Genomic DNA, 21,592 nt, shown 5'->3' on the forward strand with positions numbered 1-21,592 from the left:
ACAGAGCAGTAAGAGATTTTAGTTTTGTCTAGTCCCAGAAATTCAGCTAGATAGGTATCAAACTATTCTGAATACCTGCAAACTCAACTAAGGTCTAGGAAAAGAGCTGCAATTCTACAAATAGAAAAGCAACTACTTTCTGCAAGGTAGGAGGTACAGAGAAATGAATCCAAGGTGATATGTGGGAAAATAAACCAAGAGGGTGAGGGAGCCTCCCTAAGCTGGTTACCTGAAAGTGATACAGCAGCAGAGAGCAAAATCATAACTTTTAGAGGCCTATTCTGGTGAGGGTTGTCCCTACCTGAAAGCCAGTCAGGTGGTGAGGTGGGGTGGAATCCTAGGTGGGGACAGTGAGGCCTTAGGATCCCTGAGGTCACAGAAAGAACAAGGGTGCCTGAGTGTGACAGAGTTCCCAGGCATCAGATCCAGGAAGCTGCTTACAATTCAGGGAGCCCAGAAGTGGGCTTTCAGCTACCTGTTACCATAAACCGTAAACTGAAGCCTTGCTTAGCAACTGCTGCCTAAAGCAAGTGCCCAGCAAGCTGCAGAACCATGGGGAGACTTCCCCTTTCCTCCCCCTGGAGGAGCAGTATGGGTGTGCATTGCAGGAGTCTGGAGACTTGAAGCTGAGAGGCATGTCTGAGAAAGAAAAGCTCAGTCACAGGCTGGGTGAGCACATAGTGTGGAGGAAGACCAGGGAGACTGGTGATTGACTGCTATTCCCTGAGGAGAGGGGGATGGGGTGATATGAGCTTTAGACTCCAGGGCTGGGACTGGGAGGATGCCATTTTCATTCTTATCCTCTAAAGCCTTCAGATGGGGCACCTGGGTGGCTCAGTGGGTTAAGCCTCTGCCTTCAGCTCAGGCCATGATCTCAGGGTCCTGGGATTGAGCCCCCCATTGGGCTCTTTGCCTGGCAGGGATCCTCCTTCCCCTTCCCTCTCACCTGCCTCTCTGCCTACTTGTGATCTCTCTCTCTCTGTCAGATAAATAAATAGAATTTTTTTAAAAATCATAAAAAATAAAGACTTCAGGAAATAAAAGCCACTTAAAGCAATCCAGCCTCCAATCTCTCAATTCTCTAGTCTTTCAATTTTAATTTTTTTCTCTTTCCTTTTCAACCAGTTTCTTATTTTCTCAACTTTTTAAGTCTTTTTTAATTTTCATTTTTGCAGTTATATTCTATCCTTTCACTATAGTTAATTTTATATGTAGATATTTTAGATAGAGATATTTTATTATATTTATTTTTTATTTTTATTTCTACATATATATATTTGGGGTTTTCTGGTTTTGGGTCTCTTCTGATTTGTTTAATGTATATTTCTCTGGGGTCATTGTTTCCATTTTAGTATTTTGTTCTCTCATTCATCTCTTCTTCTCTGGACAGAATGATAAGATGGAAAAATTATATATATATACTATATATATAAAGTTTTTCTTTCTTTACAATTTTTGAATGCAGTTTCTTCTAACAAACAGACAAAAATACACCCAGAATGTAGTGTATTGCTCTGTTCACTTCACCTGTCTGATCACATTCTCTATTTTTTTAGTCTTTTTTAATTTTCATTTTTACAGTTACATCCTATCCTTTCATCATATTTAATTTTATTTTTGTATACATAGAAGCTTTTCCTTCTTTACAATTTTGGGATATAGTTTCTTCTAACAGACCAAAATATAGCCAGGATATAGCATATTGCTCTGTTCTATTTATACTTTTTTTTTTGGTCTTTTAATTTTCATTTTGAAATTTACATTCTATCCTTTCATTGTATTTAATTTTATTTTAGTACATATATAAGTTTTTCTACCTTTACAATTTTGAGATCTAGTTTTCTAACAAATGGACCAAAATGCACATGGGATCCACTGTATTGGTGTTCTGTTCACCTGTCTGATTATATTCTCTCTTTTTTAATTCTTTTTTTGTTCTGTTTTTAGTCTTTTCTGATTTGCTCAGTATATATTTCTCTGGGGTCTTTGTTGCTATTTTAGTATTTTTTTCTTTCATTCATCTATTCTTCTCTGGACAGAATGACAAGATGGAAAAACGAATCTCAAAAAAGAGAACAAGAGGCAGTACTGAGAGTCAGGGACCTAATCAGTAAGGGCATAAGGAAGAGGTCAGAAAAATGATTATAAACATACTATCTGGGCTTGAAAAGAACATAGAAGACACTAGAGAATCCCTTTCTCGAGAAATAAAAGAATAAAAGAACTAAAATCTAATCAAGTCGAAATCAGAAAAGCTATTAATGAGATGCAATAAAAAATAGAGTCTCAAACTGCTAGGAGAAATGAGGCAGAAGAGTATCTGTGATACAGAAGACAAAATGCTGGAGAATAAAGAAGCTGAGAAAAATAGAAATAAACAACTACTGAATCACAAGGGGAGAATTAGAGAGATAACTAATACCATAAACCAAAACAATATTAGAATAACTGGGATCCCAAAAGAAGAGGAAAGAGACAGAACAAGGGTGGGAGGCAAAAAGCATATTGGAGCATATTATAGCTGAGAACTTCCAAAATCTGGGGAAGGAAACAGCCATTCAAGTCCAGGAGGCACAGAGAACACCCCTCAAAATCAATAAAAATTGGTCAACCCCTTGATATATAATAGTGAAGCCTACAAATCTCAGAGACCCAGAGAAAATTCTGAAAGCAGTTCAAGACAAGAGTTGTGTAACAAACAAGGGTAGAAACATTGGACTGGCAGAAGACCTATCCACAGAGACCTGGTTAGCCAGAAAGGACTAGCATGATATATTCAGGGTGCTACATGAGAAAAATATGCAGCAAAGAATACTTTATCCAGCAAGGCTGTCATTCAAAATAGGAGAGAGAAAAAGCTGCCAGGACAAACAGAAACTATAAGAATATGTGATCAGTAAACCAGCCCTGCAAGAAATACTAAAGGGGATCCTTTAAGTGAAGAGAGAGCCCAGAAATACATAGACCTGAAAGGAACACAGAGAGTATACAGAAACAGTCAGAGCAAAGGAAACAGTCAACAAAACCAAAAGACAACTGACAGTATGGGAGAAGATATTCACAAATGACATATCAGATAAAGGGCTAGTATCCAAAATCTATAAAGTAATTATTAAACTCAACACCCAAAGAACAACTAATCCAATCAAGACCTTGATAGAAGACATGAATAGACATTTCTCCAAAGAAGACATCTAAATGGCCAGCAGAAAAAAATTGCTCAACATCACTTGGCGTCACGAAATACAAATCAAAAACCACAACGAGATATCACCTCACACCAGTCAAACAGCTAAAATGAACAAATCAGGAAATGACAGATGTTGGCGAGAATACAGAAAAGGGGAACACTCTTACACTGTTGGTGGGAATACAAGCTGATGCAGCCATTCTGGAAAACAGTGTGGAGGTTCCTCAGATAGTTGAAAATAGAGCTACCCTATGGCCCAGCACTACTGGGTATTTACCCCAAAGATACAAATGGATCTGAAGGGGTACTTAGACCCCAATGTTTATAGCAACAATGTCCACAGTAGCAAACTATGGAAGGAGTGACGATGTCCATTGACAGATGAATGGATAAGAAGATGTGGTACCTAGATCTAGATCTGGATCTAGAAACATACAATGGAATACTACTCAGCCATCAAAAAAAAAAACCTGAAATCTTGCTATTTGCAACAATGTGGATGGAATAGAGGATATTCGGCTAAGTGAAATAAGTCAATCAGAGAAAGACAATTATCATATGATCTCACTCATATGTGGAATTTAAGAAACAAAACAGAAGATCATAGAGGAAGTAAGGGAAAAATACAAGATAAAGGAGGAAGATGAGGAAGATATATAGTGAGTCAAAATTAGGAATAGGTAAATACCTTAACATTTGTACTATTGCCTTCGTTTAAATAAGTATGTTAGTTTTAACTATGAAGTATTTCAAATATACAGAAAAGTACAGATAATAATACAGTTGACCCTTGAAATTTGGTTAAGAGTACCAACCCCTGCACAAAAATCCATATATAGCTTTTGACTCCTGCAAAACCTAACTACTTTAACCTACTCTTGACCAGAAGCCTTACTGATAACATAAATAGTTGATTTTTACATATTTTACATGTTATATATTTTATATACTGTATTCTTACAATAAAGTAAGCTAGAGAAAAGAAAATGTTACTAAGAAAATCATAAGGTAGAGAAAATACACACAGTGCTATATTTATTGGAAAAAAAAAAAAAACGGGATGCCTGGGTGGTTCAGTTCGTTAAGTGATTGCCTTCAGCTCAGGTAGTGATCCCAGGGTCCTGGGATGAAGATCCCTCTGGGGCTCCCAGCTCAATGACTAGTCTGCTCTCCCTCTCCTTCCTGCTCCAGCCCTTTCTCATTATCTCTGTCTCTGTCTCTCCAATAAATAAAATCTTAAAAAGAAAAAAATCTTCATAAAGGTGGACCCACACAGTTTAAAACTGTGCTGTTCAAAGGTATAACAAAACATCAAGTACCCTTCCCCTCAATTTAATAAATGTTGATATTTGGCAATATTTGAACTTTTATATTTTTATTTTTTTTTAATTTATTTGACAGAGAGAGAGAGCACAAGTATAAGCAGGGGGAGTAACAGAAGGAAAGGAAGAAGCAGGCTCCCCACCAAGGAGAGACCCTGATGCAGGGTCAATCCTAGGACCCCAGGATCATGACCTGAGCCAAGGCAGACCCTTAACCAACTGAGCTACACAGGCACCCCAATATTTAGCAATATTTGCCTCAGACATGTATAAAATAATGTAGTAGATACAAATAAATAAAGATACAAATAAGGTGTTAGAGATACCATTCCTCACCTCACTAGGAGAATCACAGATGCTGACATGTACCCTCCCAGTCCATTTTCTTTAATTTTCAGTGTTCTATTAAATTGTTTTATTCATTTCTTTATTCTTGAACAATTATGTTGTTTCCAATTTCTGCTAATACAAGGCTGCACTGACAGTTTTGAGTACACCTTTTCATTTGAGAGTTCAACCACAATATGTAACCTAAAAGTAGAATCACTATCTTGTAGGTATACACACTTTTTTTTAAACTATGTTAGTCACGTGTATACACACTTTCAAGTCCATAGACCTTATTAAAGTACTCTTCAAAGTAGATACACCAGACATGGTCACTGCAATGCTTTGAGCTCCATAGAGTCAGCATCGGGGCAAGCGAGACTCAGACAGGCATTGGGTGACTCTGTGCTTCACGGAGGAAAATAATTAAACATGGGCAGAGAAAATCTGAAGAAGCCAAGAGGTAAAATGTCCTCATGTGCATCCTTTGTGCAAACTTGCTGAGAACACAAAGAAGCACCCAGAGGCTTCAGTCAACTTCTCAGAATTTTCTAAGAAGTGCTCAGAAAGGTGGAAGACCATGTCTGCTAAGAAAAATGAAAATTGGAAGACATGGCAAGGTGGACAAGAAGAGAAAGAGGAAAAGAAAACTTATATCCCCGCTAAGGGGGAAACAAAACAGATGTTCAGGGATCCCAGTGCACTGGAGGCCTCCTTTGGCCTCTTCCTTGTTTTGTGCTGAGCATCACCCAAAAATCAGAGAACATCCTGGCCTATCCGTTGGTGACATTGCAAAGAAATTGGGAGAGTGAAGTAACACTGCTGTATATGGCAAACAGCCTTATGAAAAGAAGGCTGCCAAGCTAAAGAAAAAATATGTATAGGATATTGTTGCATATCCAGCTAAAGGAAAGTCTGATGTGGCAAAAAAGGGAGTTGTCAAGGCTGAAAAAAGCAAGAAAAAGAAGAGGAGGAAGACAAGGAAGATGAAGATGAAGAAGATGATGATGAATTAGTTGGTTCTAGCAGTTTTCTTCTTCTCTATAAAGCTTTTAAACTTGTTACACAACTCACTCCTTTTAAAGAAAAAAAATCGAAATGTAAAAACAACATAAAACAAAAACAAAGCAGCTGTACCAATGTATCCTAAGACCAGCAGTTTTTGAAAGTTCTTATGTTCTGATATTATTAGTAAAATATCATATGACCAGTTTTTAAGTTTTAGTAATCTACTTTCATAAAATGTTGTCCCATTTCCTTTTAACTTTAATATATGTTTTGCTTCCCAATTCTTTATTGGTGGCTTGGATTGAAAATATTTCACTGAGTAAGGGGCTTATCTATTTTATTTTATGGCTTTTTTGTACAGATCTTCTTTATTTTAAATAGCTAAAGTTATCAACATTTTTAAGCTTTGTGCTTCTTGAGTCTTGTGGAAGAGCTCTTTTCCGAACTTCCAACATCATAGTTATTTTTGTTACTTTTTTTTTACACGTTTCAATTTGTCCTTGTTTTTAATATATTTAGGATTTATTTTGTGTATGGTGGGAGGTAAGCTTACAAATTTATTTTTCCCATATGCTTTATCAATTGTCCCATATGCTTCATCAGTTGTCTCACCATCATCTATTATTTTATCTCTCACCATTGACTTGAAAGCCACTTCTTCCATGTGTTAATTTTTCATATACATACATGGCTATTTCTAGGCTTTCTGTTCTATTTACACTGATATATTTGTATATCCTTCTGCCAGTACAACATGTTTTAATTACTGTATCATTTATAACAACTCTTAATAAATGATAGAGTTAGTTCATTCTCTTTAATCTTCTTCCAATGTTTTCTTTTAGTTTTGTTTTTTTTTTTTGTCCCTTTAATTCATCCATAGAAATGTTTGAAACAGCTTTGCAAGTTCTGAGAAAATTTAAGATTTAGGTTGAACTAGGTTTTGTTTTGCTAGACTATTTTGGGGAGAAGCAAAATTTTAAAATATTGAGACTTCCTGACCAAAAACATGGTATTATTCTCCATTTATTTAAATCTTCATATATATTCTTCAAGTATGTTTTTTAAATTTTTCTACAAAGTCATTTAGTGTTAAATTTAATTTCACATATTTTATAGTTTTGTGGCTAAAAGAATACAGTGTTTTATTATTTATTTATTTATTTGACTTTCAGTAGGCTCCATGCCCAGCATAGAGTCCAGTGCAGAACTTGAACTTCAGTCCTCTGATCAACACCTGAGTTGAAATCAAGAGTCGGATGCTTAACTGACTAAAACACCCAGGAACCCCATAGGATGTTTTAAAATTACATTTCTAAACCAGTTTTCTCTGATGTATTCAAATGCTATTAATTCTTATATACAGATTTGTAGACAATATCCTTGATGGACTCTCTGATTACTTCTAATTTGTAAGTAGAATCTCTTAAATTTCATATGTATATAATCATATCATCTGTGACAATGGCACTTTGGTTTCTTATTTTTCCTTTCCCCATACCTCTTATTTATCTTCCATGTCATATTAAGCTTGTGAGGACCTCCTCAGCTGGTCTCTATTCAAATATTGTCTCTTCTCTTCTCCCATTCTTTCTATTTTCTTTCTGGAAATATATAAAATCTCTATATTTATAGATGACATACTTCTAGGTCTATAGAAATACATGTAGATGACATAGAAAAAAAAAAGAAAAAGAATTCCTATTAGATGTATGTTGGATCATATAATTCAGTTGCAGCTATTCTATTGTACTTTCTTTTTAATATTTCATTTCCTATCTCTTTGTTAACCTAGACAATGCCACAGGGCTACCTTTAAAGTCTTTGATTATCTCTTAATAAGAACCTAACCAGATATTTGATCCAACCATTCAAGTCTTAATTAATTATTACATTTTTATAATTTTGAAACATATTTTTTAATCTGCATATCATATTCTTTTTTCATAGAGCCCTACTATTTCTTTATGGTTTTTATTACTTCTTTTAATACTTTGTTCATTTAAATCACTTTCAGATTATTTATTTATCTCATATTCTTGGGATGCTTATTTTATCCTTATTTTTCTCTGTTAATTTATCATTCAGGGTCTACTCTGGAAACAGAAACCATATCAGTAATTTGAATGGAGACAATTTTATATAAATAATTATTAATTAGTAAAGGCAGCTAACAACAAAACAGGATAAAAGAAGATTGTAAAGAATACACAAATAGCAAAAATAGAGAAGAGCTATTACCTCTAGAGTTGAGGGAGGTACTTAAGGTAGAAGCAAGTTTGGGAAAGGACCTCAACTATTCTTACCTCACCCCATCAAAGCTGAGATTTATACCTCGGCCTTGGAGAGGGTGTAATTAGAGCCTGCTGGGTATTAGGGATTTCTGGGATAACATTGGTCAGAGCTCTTTCCCAGGAAGCTGTCCACTGAGATGCCAGGAACATTTGCTGAGATACCATAGGCCAGAGCTGTTCCAATGAAAACTGCCTGGTAGGGTATGGGCAAATCTAAGATGGTATATAGAAAACTGCACTTCAAGGTGCCAGAGAAACTCGGTGGAGGGTAAACTCTATGGGGTCTTCCACACAACATTGATAGCTGGGCCTTAGGAGATGAAAAAAAAAAAAAAAAAGAGTTCAAAACTGGGAAGAAAAGCCTCATCCCCTCCACTATGCCTTGCAGGACCCCTCCAGCACCCTCTATTAACAAAACATACCATTGAATCACCTGGCAAAGGGTCCAGTTCCATTATTAAAAAATCAAGACAGGAGGTAGACTTGGATCTGAGAACCACTAAGTTCACAACTGGTTTTCTTGGTCAAGTTCATTAACTCTCAGTTTAATATAAACCCCAAAATAGTTCCATGAAATCAGTAGTATCCCCATTGTATATGAAAGAAAACTGAGGTTTACAGAAGTGATGTACTTGTCTACAGTCATCTATCTAGTAAGGTAGTCAAAATAAGACTTCACTCTGATAACGTGATTCCAGAACCCTCTCTTAACCCACTGCACTCTGCCTTCAGATTCACCTGAGTCATGCCAATTAGGAAACTGTTAACAGTTGTCCTGGCCTGCGCTGAAAAGGCAGCCATAAGAATGAGTAGGAGACCTTTCAGAATAAGATCTGACATTTCATAGACCAACTGAATATAATAGTTACTCCAGGATTCCAGCGTAACCTCAACTTCCAATGTTCTACCCTGTGATCCATAAGGGCATTTGCGTTTTACAAACATAAGTTCAGAAAACAAGGGCTTTGTAAATCTAAAGTATACATAAAAGTCAAAAAATAAATCCTAATAGTAGCATAAAACAAACTCTAGGATTCATCTAATATGATTTTATATAAGATTTATAGCTAATAATTAAGTTTATATGTAACAATTACACAAATACACACACACACACACACACGTATATACCCTCCAGCACAATATTCTTAGGTCTCAGTTTGTTTTTACATATGCTATAAATATTCTTAAATTGACTGAAAAGAGAACATGTGCACAATTTTATATAAATGTGAACTCCTGTTCAAGTTGTTGTTTGCTTAGCTTTTCTCAGCCTTCTTTGGCTTTTAGTGTCAAAAGATCAATATACAATAATAAAAGCATTTGAGAGGATGTCTAATTGGAGTTTATTTATCCTCTAGATATCCTCTCAATCACTTTTAATATTGTATATTGATCTTTTGATAGTAAAAGAAAAAACAAACTCAAGACCATCCCCTTTTCCAAGGTATCCACATACTAATCCCTAGAATTTGTGAATAAATTATGTTACATGGCAAGGGGGAATTAAGGTTCCAGATAGAATTAAGATTAGTAATCATCTATCTTGAGATGGGGAGATTATTCTGGATTATTCAAGTGAGCTCAGTGTATTACCTCTAAAAAGGAACACAGCCTTGCATACAGCTTGATTTTAGCCTGAGACTCATTTTAAATTTCTGACCTCCATATCTGTAAATAATAAATTTGTGTTATTATAACTACTAACTTTGTAGTCATCTGTTACAGCAACTATAGAAAACTAATACATCCTGTCCCATCATCTGAATCAAAGGAAATTTTAGATTTAAAATCCTGAAATCCCTTTTCAAATAATAATCACAGGGATGAATTAATTGATCTTATTTATTGGGTCACACATCCAGAGTCTGTTCACATTGTAAGGTCTCCTCTTTGAATTTTCTCTTGTTTGTATGCAAATTAGACCCCATGTCTAAGCCCTGCAGGTTCACATTCAGAATTGCTATTTTAAGATAATAATGTCATATTCACTCATTCAATTATTCAATCAATAAGCATTTATACCTTCACCTGGATCTCAGACACTAATACATTACTCATGCCCAATAGATGTTTCAACTTAGTATGTCCAAAATCAAATTCCTGATTTTCCTACCCAATCTATAATTTCCACCATCTTCTTCACTTCAGTAAATGCAAAATCCATTCTTCTACTTGCTCAAGCCAAAATGCTTGGAGTCATCCTTGACTCCTCTCTTTCCCTCACACTTCCCAACCAATCTATCAGCATATCCTGCCTGCCGTACATTCAAAATGTGTTCACTACTCACCACCTTCATGATCACCATCCATTCAAGCTACTATTCTCTCTTGCCTTAGAGCTTCTAACCATCCCTTCAGTCTATTCTCCAATAGCAGCCAGACCCATCACACTGAAAACATAAGTCTGACCCCTTCACTCCTCTGCTCAACAATTCCCAATCTCCTATCTCACTTGGAGTAACAGAAGCCCTGCTCCCTCCTCTGCTGTCCACTATCATGTCTATGATGCTTTACAGTACTCACTCAGCTCTAGGAATACAAGTCTTCCTGGAACAAGTCACACTGCTGCTTCAGGGACACTGTTTGCTGCTCCCTCCCCATGACTCATTCCCCCAGTGAGGCCTTTCTTGCCCACCTTATGTAAAAAAAAGCATCCCATTCTCCTCTCAACCCTTGTCCTGCTACTTGATATGTAACTTAACCTGTTTCATTTTTCTCCATAGTACCCATCACTATCTGACAGATTATATATTGACTTGATTTGTTGATTGTCCAATTCCCCTCAACCCCACTAAAATATAAGCTCCATGAAAGCAGAAAATATTTTTTCACTGCTTTACCCTCAGCACCTAGAATTGTACCTAGCACATAATAGGCACATACACAAATATTTTTGAATAAATAAATGAATCAATCAATCAGCCAATATTGAGCTTCTGCTATATAAATAACTGTTTCAGGCCCTAAGGATATGAAGATGACTGAAACACAATATTTGAAATTGAGGAATTCAGTCTAGAGCAGCACTGTTCAACAGAACTTTCTGTGATGATACAATGTTCAATATGGCAGCCACTAGCAAATGTGTCTACTGAGCACTTGAAATGTGGTTACTGTGACTGAGGAAATGAATTTTTATTGTATTTTATTTTTATTACTTTAAATTTAAACTGTCACATGTGGCTAGTGGCTACCATATTTGACAATACAGATGTAGAAGAGATAGAAAATTTACTTATAATACTGGTAAGAATGCAGTGGAACTAGTGTCACAGTAGAGACATGTAATAAAATGCTGTCTGAACCCAGAGAAGAGAGCCACTAATTCTGCCTGAGTTTAATTTCCTCCAATAGACACTCTAAGAGCACTTGCTGTTTTTCTCTCACACCATTTTGCATTGTTGTAATTATTATTTATTTACAGTGATTTACTTGATTTCAATCTTCCTTATTAAGGTATAAGAGCTAGGGTTGTGACTCTCCTTAGCTACTGACAGAATTCTTTGCACACAGTAGGTAAACAATAAACATTGGTTTGACTGACAAGTGAGATAGTTATGGGAGCCTCCTTGAGGAGGTGACATTTGAGTTGGATCCTAAAGGATGAGTAGGAGTTTGCTAGGCTAGAACCAAGATAAGGTAGAAGGGTTGGTAAACAGAGAAAACAGCAGGTACAAAGGCCAATAAGCATGGGAGTTTCCGCACTTTCATTAGTGCCATAGGGAGTTCAGTGTGGTTGTAATACATATTTAGATAGATGTACTCACTTCTTACTGCTTGACAGTTCAAGTTAACAATTTTGTGAGTAAGAAAATCCTAAATCCAGTATGAAATTAAGAGTTGGACAATTGTTTAGAGAACTCTTACAAAGTAGACTTAGAGGGGCGCCTGGGTGGCTCGGTTGGTTGGGCAACTGCTTTTGGCTCAGGTCATGATCCTGGAGTCCCTAAATAGAGTCCCACATTGGGCTCCCTGCTTGGTGGGGAGTCTGCTTCTCCCTCTGACCCTTCACACTCTCGTGCTTGCTCTCTCTCTCATTCTCTCTCTCTCAAATACATAAAAATATATGTTTATAAAAAATAAAAAAATAATTTAAAAAAAATCAAATACATAAAATCTTTTAAAAAAATAATAACAAAGTAGACTTAGACTTTTTCAAATCTTTAGCCCATAATAGTCCTATAAGAAGTATAGACTAAAATTTTTCTTTTTCATGGTTTAGAATATTATGATATTTCAGTTTATAGGGACTTTAGAGATTATTTAACAGAAGACTTCTTTGGTCAGATGAGGAAATTAAGACTCAGAACACAGTAAATTAATACAGAGGTGGGACCATAATCCTGATGTTTTAGCTTCCATTCTGGAGTCATTACCAACACATGGCAAATACACAACCACTTTTCATCCCCTCACTCTGACATAAAGCAAGATACTGGTCCCACAATATGTCCATTAATAACATCTGATCAACTTTTAAAAACATACAAGGAAAAGATTCCGTCATAAGTTTTCTATGAGAACTATCAAGGCTGCCCAATAGAAACAACCATTTTAAGTCTCAATAAATAGTAACAAACTTCAAAAGAGTTATTTTACTAGTGAAGTGTGAAATGAGTTACTGTTTTTGCAAGCACAACAGGGTGAAAGTTCTGTGTAATATGTTTAAATGAAAATTGTACTTACAAGTCTGGTAACCCATCCTGATTTAACCATTCTCTAGCTGGGTTACCTACAGCAAATGGTTTAACCTCTCTGAGCCCCCATTTCTTAATTTCTCAAATGTGGGTGTTTGATTTCCAAGGTCCTGTCCAACTTTATGGTTTTCATGTGATTTTGCTGAGTTGGAAGAAAGAAAAAAGCAGCAGAACAAATTCTCACTTGGACGAGGTTTACTATGCTGTTTCTCTGCAGTCAAACCAACAATCTTAACAAAATATGACATTGTTGATATCTTTGTCGATCTCTATATCTATCAGACTATGTATAAGTCACAATCCCCAAAACAAGCACCAGTATTACATCCTTTTCAGTATGCTGCACTTGATGTGTGATCCAGAAATTTTGTTGACTTTGATGTCTCAGCATCTTACCCACTTGGTACCAGTATTCCAAGGTTCAAGATTCATTCTGAGCATTTTCCAAGGGTCTTACTTTGCAAGCTATAGTGTCTTCATTACCAAGCTACTACCAATTTTTTACATTAAAAATATATTGACTTCCCCACATACAGGTTGAATAGAGGATATGTTTATCTGTCTTTGTGTTATCTTCCTTTACAATCTCTGAAGGTCCTGGAAAACAACAAGGCCTAATTCATAACAAACAAGAAAAAAATAGAAATAGTTTATTGCTATGGAGGCAGTTTTGCCTTATTACATGATATGCATATATGTGCGTCCCCAAACAGAATCAAGATAGTTCACCTTCGTTTCCACCACTGAAATATAAAACTTATGTATTTTTCACTAAGTTCCACCTTTCATGAACAAATGCAGGAAAAAATTCTCCTTTGACTATTTCTTTTAAAACATATGATGTTGATCCCTACTTTCTTGAGCTCTCTTAGATACATACCTAAGAATTCACAATTTGTCTCTTAGAATATGAGAATAATCTGCAAGCACAATTAAGAACAGATGGTTAAAAACTTTAAGGTAGTATTTGCATAAAAAGATCATCTTACTCTGACACTGTAGAGTTTTATATTACTTTTAAGTGTTTTCCCTGAAAAGAGTACCTCCTTCCTTAACCAAAAGATAACAAAAAATTTGGCATATTTTTTTACTGAAAAGGAAACCATTCCTAGCAAAGGCACTATGGGAAAGAAAATAGCACATAAAGGAATATGATACACTGTAAATAAAGATGTCACTTCTGCTCAAATGTACGAGAAACTTACACTGAATCTAATAGACTTTAGCCACTTCATTTTGTCAGTACCCAGAACAAACGTGAAGTAATTCAAAAGCCTCTGTACCAATATCATGTGCTTATTTAAATAAATAAATAAATAATAAATAAATAAATGAAAAACACTCCAAAGCGAGTTCATTGACTTACTCTCTTCTATAAATCATGGTAAATCAAGTTTGTTAGTTTAGTTGTCTTATGTTCCACTGCACTTCTGTCCTGTTCTGATTTACAGACAGAATGTTGGATAACAAATTAGCAGTTTGTGAACAAGGTGATGGAAACAGTTAGGGAGAAAACTAATTAAAGCAGACATAAACTCTAAAGGAGGAGTCAAAGTTCAACCAGAAAAATCCAAAAATCTGGTTATTACAGAACCGACTGATAAAAAAACAAATTCGAGTTGGGGGAAATTGGAAGGGGAGGTGAACCATGAGAGACTATGGACTCTGAAAAACAATCTGAGGGTTTTGAAGGGACGGGGGGTGGGAGGTTGGGGTACCAGGTGGTGGGTATTATAGAGGGCACGGATTGCATGGAGCACGGGGTGTGGTGCAAAAATAATGAATACTGTTATGCTGGAAATAAAAAAAAAAAAAAATACAAATGGCCCATTCAGTAGAGGCAGCCTGGATGATCCTGTTTTGTTTCACATAGAAATGGACCAACCAGACCACAGTTGATTGGACTATTGCTGATCATGTAAGATAAATGCAACCAAAAGTCAGCTAGCAGGAAGCTTCAAGATGACCTGGTATGAAAAGATTTGCCAGAAACAAAGAAAGGTCCAGTAAGATTCTTAACATAAACAAAGTTCTAAACAGATTTTATTTCCAATAATTTGATTTGAATAAATGAAGAAAATTGGGCTATTAGCTATAGGAAATAAAGCTTTAAAATGTTCTAAGATCAATGAGCAGCTAAAAGCAAACTAGGGTCATAAAGAAATCAAAGATATTAGGAAGCACAAACCAAGAGTGAGCAAAAGCTGGACGTTGATAAAATGGGTGAAACAGTGAAGCAGTCATTTATTAGATGAGACAAAATGAGACATAAATTAAATAAGAGAAGATAAATGGAGAATCTAGAATCCCTAGAACTACCTTGGATCTTCCACTGATCTTGTGCTATTTTCATATTCTTGCATTTCTGTGACACTCTCTTATTTATTCTTCATAAAGTCCCTAATCACTTAAAATAGCCTGGAAATCAGAAATGCCTAATATGACCTTTGCTCATAAACTCTAGGGGTTTTATTTTCTCACTGATCTGTTAAAAAAATTCTTTACATATCAAATCTATAAATCTAAAATATGTGTTTATCATTTGGCTTTCAACAAAATAGTAGGCAGCAGCCAGTTTTTGAGCAGCTACCATGTTGCATGCACTGTAAAAATCACTTTACAGGAATTATCTCGAGTCCTCAAAATAACCATATGATGAAAAAAGCTTAACACTAAGAGTTTGACAAACTTGTTTAAAGTCATTGAGCTAATAGAAGGAAAGAAGAGTAGGAATAAAATTGGTAAGCATCACCATTCTTTATTATAGTAATAATAATAATTATTATTAATTTTTATAAAATACACATAACATAAAATTTACCATCTTAACAATTTTTAAGGGTACAATTTGGTGACATTAAGCATAGTCATACTGTTGTGCAACCATCAGCACCATCTACCTCTAGAACTCTTTCATCTTACAAAACTGAAACTTTGTCTTTTAAACAGTAATTCCCCCATTTCCCACATTCCCACACACACCCTGGCAACCATTCTATTTTCTGTCCCTATGAATTTGACTACTCTGGCTATCTCATATTATATACAGAATTGTGCTTTCATAACTGGTTTATTTCACCTACATACATAGTGTCCTCAGTGTTCATCCATATTATAGCATGTGTCAGAATTTCCTTCCATTTTAAGGATAAATGATATTCCAAAATATATACCATACTTTATCCATTCATCTGTCAATGGATACTTGGGTTGCTTCTTCCCCTTGGATATTGTGAGTAATGCTACTATGTATACATATATCTCTATAAATCCTTGCTTTCAATTCTTTTGGATATATGCCAGAACAATTGCAGGATCATATGGTAATTCTATTTTTAACTTGGGGGGGGGGGCGACTGCCATACTGTTTTGCATAGCAGCTGCAACATCCACAAAGGCTCTAATTTCTTCATACATTCACCAATGTTTGTTATATTCTGTTCTATTTTTTTTATACTAACCATCTATTCTTCTTTTAATTTATGTGTTTGGAGTATGTTTAAAATTCAGAAGTTTTAAAATTTTTATGTAGATAAATTATCAATCTTAAGGTTTAAATATCTTGCTTCAAAACTTTTCCCCATTTCAAGATTATATAAATACTAATTTCTACTACATTTTCTGTGACTTCCTTTATCCATCTGGGATTAATCATGTGAAGTAGAAGCTAAACAATTATTCTTTGGTCTTAATGATTAGATAATTGTCCCAACGTCATTTTTAATAATCTATTTTCTCAACTGGTTTGAAATTCTATATTTATTATGCATTAATTAATTATATGTAAAAATAAATTTCTAAACTACTTATTTGTTTCAATACCATAAAAACATTGTTGACTATTATAGCTTTAGGATGCATTAAAGTACCTGGTAGCACCAGTCTCATTTCATTACTCTTGTTTATCTAAAATATTCTAGGCTATGCTCACATGAGAGGTTTATACAGGTGTAAAACAGTACCACCTAACTTAATTTCATATCAAAGATATCACCACATTAGAGAATAATACAATATAATTAATGTGCACAATGATGACTCCAAAAATTATCACAAAAACAAAGTGTGCTTAACAGCATTGCCAGAAATAAGCTAAAAAGAATATGATGAATTTTAGTGAGGTTTATGTGAAATAATAGCATTATAAAATAAAATTTCAGATCTTCCATATCTAAGAAACAGAGAGAATACTAATATTATACATGTGCAATTAAAAAAATAATCCTGCAGCACAGGGATGCATAGGTGGATATTAAGCCAAACTGCAGTTAGCACTTAGGGGTCATTAGTGCATCTTTTCCCAAGACATGAGATCTTTGAATCCTCCAAGGACTGTTGTACATCCTTTCTCATCAAATCATGTAGAGTCATTATTTTCGTCCAGCTATGGTTTCTCTCCACTCTCATTCATATGATCTCTAAATAGTTCTTTCAGGTTGATAGCTATGATGCCCTTCCTGATCTCAAAGAACATGCCTCTCACCCATTTATAGCCTCTCTTTCCTGAATCACTTCCTGAAGATGACTAACCTCTCACAGACTTTGCATTATAATATCCAACAGGACATTCTTCCCTTAACCCTTTGCCACAGGTCTAGCATTATCATTTATACATCATTTGTCAACCATACTGAGTCAAAAAATATTTTCCAAAATACAGATGGCATAAATAGAGGCCACAGAGGAAACTATACAAATTGTAGACACATTTATCTCAAGAAAGCATGGTAGAAGGCTCATTAACCAAGAAGATTTGCAGTATAAGGCACTAACATCTATTTGTGATGTATTCAGCAAAGAATCCAACACAGCAGGTTTCATTGACACAGAAGCTAAAGAAGCACCTTGAGCACAGAAATATATATTTTAACAGCACATTGTGGCCCGGAAAGGGCAAGACTGAAAGCAGGGTGATGGCAACACTTCAAAAAGTAATGGAAACCTGAATCAAGTCAATGGCAGCAGGAATGTAGAGAAAGGCATGATGACTGGTTGAATATGAAGAGTAAGGCAGAAGTTTTCATCAATAACTCCCAAGATTAGCCTTCAGTTTCTTCCACATATTAGTTTAGTAAATCTTTATTAAATGAATGAGTGAATGAGTGAGTGGTTTGTTTAGAATCATATTCAGTGCTATTCAAAGGGGGTGTGTCTACAGATAAGATGTCAAATTATAGTTTGTTGCTGGTCCATAACAAGATAGGGAGTTCATGCCAGAAGGTAAGATAATTAGGTCATAAATTATAGTCTTTAATTCAGCAGATATTTTTATTGTTTCTATGAAGGATACAGTACATTGATTCACATTCTGTCATAACCTCTTAATTTCATTAGGAACTAGCACTTTAAAAAGTATTATGATTCTAGATCCTAAATAACAGGCAACTAAATGTGAATCATCTGGGAATCCAGAGGTGGTAATACCTTCTGATGATGTCTGTGGGATCAGTGCTAAACAAAGAAGCTCTTAATGCCAAGGAGGGGGTCTAGAACAGACCTGGAGATTACTGTGATTTTTCTGAGGAATGATTATTTGACTGATATATGGGCATACTTGCAAAAGAGTTCTTGCCTTGAGCTCAGGGAAATGGCTATGCCAATATGTCTGTGACCTATGACTGGATTAATAACTATATTAATTGCCAAAAAAAGGTAAATTGGACCCCATAATCTAATGATTATTTAAAATATCTCACTTCCTAAGCTGCAAGTATCAAAAAATTATATATAAAAAATTGGTTTGGTCATCTGCAGAACTTTTCTTGGTGGTTTGTGAATAGGAAATGGATTTCAGAAATTCATCATTCAATGAGTATGCTTCCAGCGGCATGTATAAAAAGTCCTAAACCAAACTGGCTCCCCCAAAGAGGGAACTTTCTTGCTCACATAAACAAAAGTCTGGAAGTGGGCTAGCCTTGGGCCTTGACTTAATACAATGACTCTAGCCACATACCCCTGCATTGCTCTAGGTTCTTCTCTCCTCCATGGGGACTTCACCCTAATATTGGCAGAAAAGTAAGTACAACCATTCTGACCTTACACCCTTACTCTTTCTATGGTTCCCTCTGAAATGAGGGCGCGTCTTTTCCAGAAGTGTCCCTCCCTCAAATATCCCTTCATATCCCATTTGCCCAAATTGGAGTATGCACAAATTCTTGGACCAATCCCTCTAGCTGAGGAAATGACACGCATATTTAAGTCTGGCATCTAAAACAGACACTAGCTTGGGAGTAAGGCTTTACTGTGATTTTCTTAGACTAATTAGGGCTCATCCTTCTAGTTGAGGTCAGTGCCCCAAACCTCCTGCTTGCTGTGAAATGGATGACTCAACCCCTACATCCAATACAAGGTCCAACACAAACCTCATTAAGGAATAGAAAAACTACAGTGTAAACTAATAAAGACAAACAGTAATTTAGAATGTTATAACATGAAGAATGTCACAAGGGATGTTTTTGATAATAGATATTTCCAAAAGAAAAATAGTGCCTAAAAAGAACTGGGAGACTGTCAGTGTGTCTGAGTCTAAGTGACCAAAGAAAATTATGTTGTGATTCTAGAAGATGGATTCCAGTAATTTAGGCAGAAATAACCGTAGGGCAAAGAAGGATTAACTCCAAGTTATATTAGCCTGAGGAGACTTCCCTTGGGCAAAACCTAATCTCTTTGCTGTAAATTCTATGCTCACCAAGCAACCTTCTGAATTATTATTTGTCCTTCTGAGTGGCTGACCCCCACAGAAACGGAGTACCTGCTGAAGAAATGCTCCTGATTTTAAAAATGTTTTATTTCCCATGGTAAGTGGGCACTGTGGCTTATAAATCATTCTCTTTTGTATTTTGTTAGAGAGTTCTATCCTGCAAAGCTTGATCATACCATCAAAATAATAAAAGTGAGATCTCAGAAAGGAAAAGCTGAGGCTTAGACCCAGGACTACAATGTCTCCATCAAGGTATAATTCTGACAAGGCCTGGCCTGAATCTGCCACTAACATCTCCCTTACGTGGGAACTATAAAATATCTGAGCAGCGCAACAGAAAATCCACCAAGCAGTCCACTGTTCTTTAATTGAACAGAGAGCTCTGAGAGAGGGACTTAAGTGTAGGGGTTATGAGTCAAGTCTTTAGAATAAATGAGATTTGGGGATACATTTTGGCTCCTCCTACCAACTGTGTGAACTTGAGCAAGTCATTTAACCTCCAAGACCCAGTAGCCCCAGTTATGAAATGGTGAATATTTCAAAGTTGTTATAGTGATTAAAGGAGATAAAGTTCACAGAGGGCCTAGTGCAAAATTAATAGGTTTTTCTGTTGCTGCTTTCTTAGTATTGTGGCCCTTGTGTCAATATTATGTCCTCTGGGTTTGACTAAAAGGTATATGCTAACCTTGCTCAATACAGTGCTCTACAGTAAGAGTTCAGAGAATGTGGTGGAGTGACTCAACTGGAGAAAATGGGAGACAAATGTAATCTGAGACACCAATGTAATTTGTAACATCACATCTTGATCCAGATTAAATCAGTGTGAAGCTCCAGCATGGGTAAAGTCTGATTGTTGTCTGCTTCCTAATCAACTGGTATTAAAGTATCTATCTTATTTAGTTCTGAATTGTTTTTAAAAAGAAATTAGAAACCACCACAGAACATTAATTTACAAAAAGAAAAAGTCTGGAGCCTGTGTTATATGTGGAATAAAGAAATTGAGTATATTTAATCTTGAAATATGAAACCAGGAGAGAAAAAGTGAGAAATGTCAGCCTTCCTCAAATATTTAAAGGATTGTCATGTAGAACAGGGAATAGAGAAAGTCTGTGTACTTTTTACTTGTCTGTCTTCCCCGTTAGACTAACAAATTTGAGAGAAGAGAATGCATTTCATCCATCACTGTATTCCCAGAAATTGGCTTGGTTCTGGCAACATAAGTACTCAAGAAGTACTTGTTGATTGAATAAAAAGATGGATGGAGGGATGATGAGATGAATGGGTGATGGGATGGAGAGAGGGGCAGATGGAAAGATATTATTTAAACCATTATGTTGATGTCAGAATGAACATCAGAGATGAGAAAGCCGAAGTTCTAAAATAGTAAAAGATTTTCTTAAGGTCACTCAGCGAATTTCTGTGAATGGTGACTACACCACAGCACCCTTGATATCTAGTTCTGTATTCTTCCTACTACTACTTTTTCTGTCAACTTCCTTTCATTCAAATCTGGTAGAACTGAGAGTATCATGATGAAAATATAATCCTAATGTAGGACTCTCTTATAGGCTGAGTTGCACACCCCCAAATTCATATGTGTATACCCTAACTCCCACTACCTCAGAATGCAACTGCATTTTGAGATAGGACTTTAAAGAGGTAATTAATGTAAAAGGAGGTCACGGGACTGATTTCAATCCAATATGACTTATGTCCTTATATGAGAAAATTACGAGACAGATACATACAGAGGTAAGGCCATGTGGAGACAAGAGGGAGTGAGTAAAAGGTGTGAAGGTGTTCAAAGATACAAACTTCCACTTATAAGATAAAATAAGTTCTGGAGATATAATGTATGTCCAGCATGGTGACCACAGTTAATTAATTGTATATTTGTAAACTGCTAAGAGAATAATTTTTAAAGTCCTCATTATAAGAAAAAAATTGTAACCTTATGAAGTGATGGAGGTTGACTAAACTTATTGTGGTGATCATTTATCAATATACACAGGTATCTAATCACTATGTTATATAGAGATTAAACTATATGT

The 21,592-nt window shown here is 35.7% G+C and overlaps 1 pseudogene; it reads left to right on the forward strand.

Moving 5' to 3' along the window:
* The first annotated feature begins 5,271 nt into the window (after nt 1–5,271).
* LOC116589315 overlaps nt 5,272–21,592 on the forward strand; it is a 124,473-nt pseudogene continuing 108,152 nt past the window's right edge.

This window comes from Mustela erminea, chromosome 4 (genome assembly GCF_009829155.1).
Source record: "Mustela erminea isolate mMusErm1 chromosome 4, mMusErm1.Pri, whole genome shotgun sequence".
NCBI classification, from domain to species: Eukaryota; Metazoa; Chordata; class Mammalia; order Carnivora; family Mustelidae; genus Mustela; species Mustela erminea.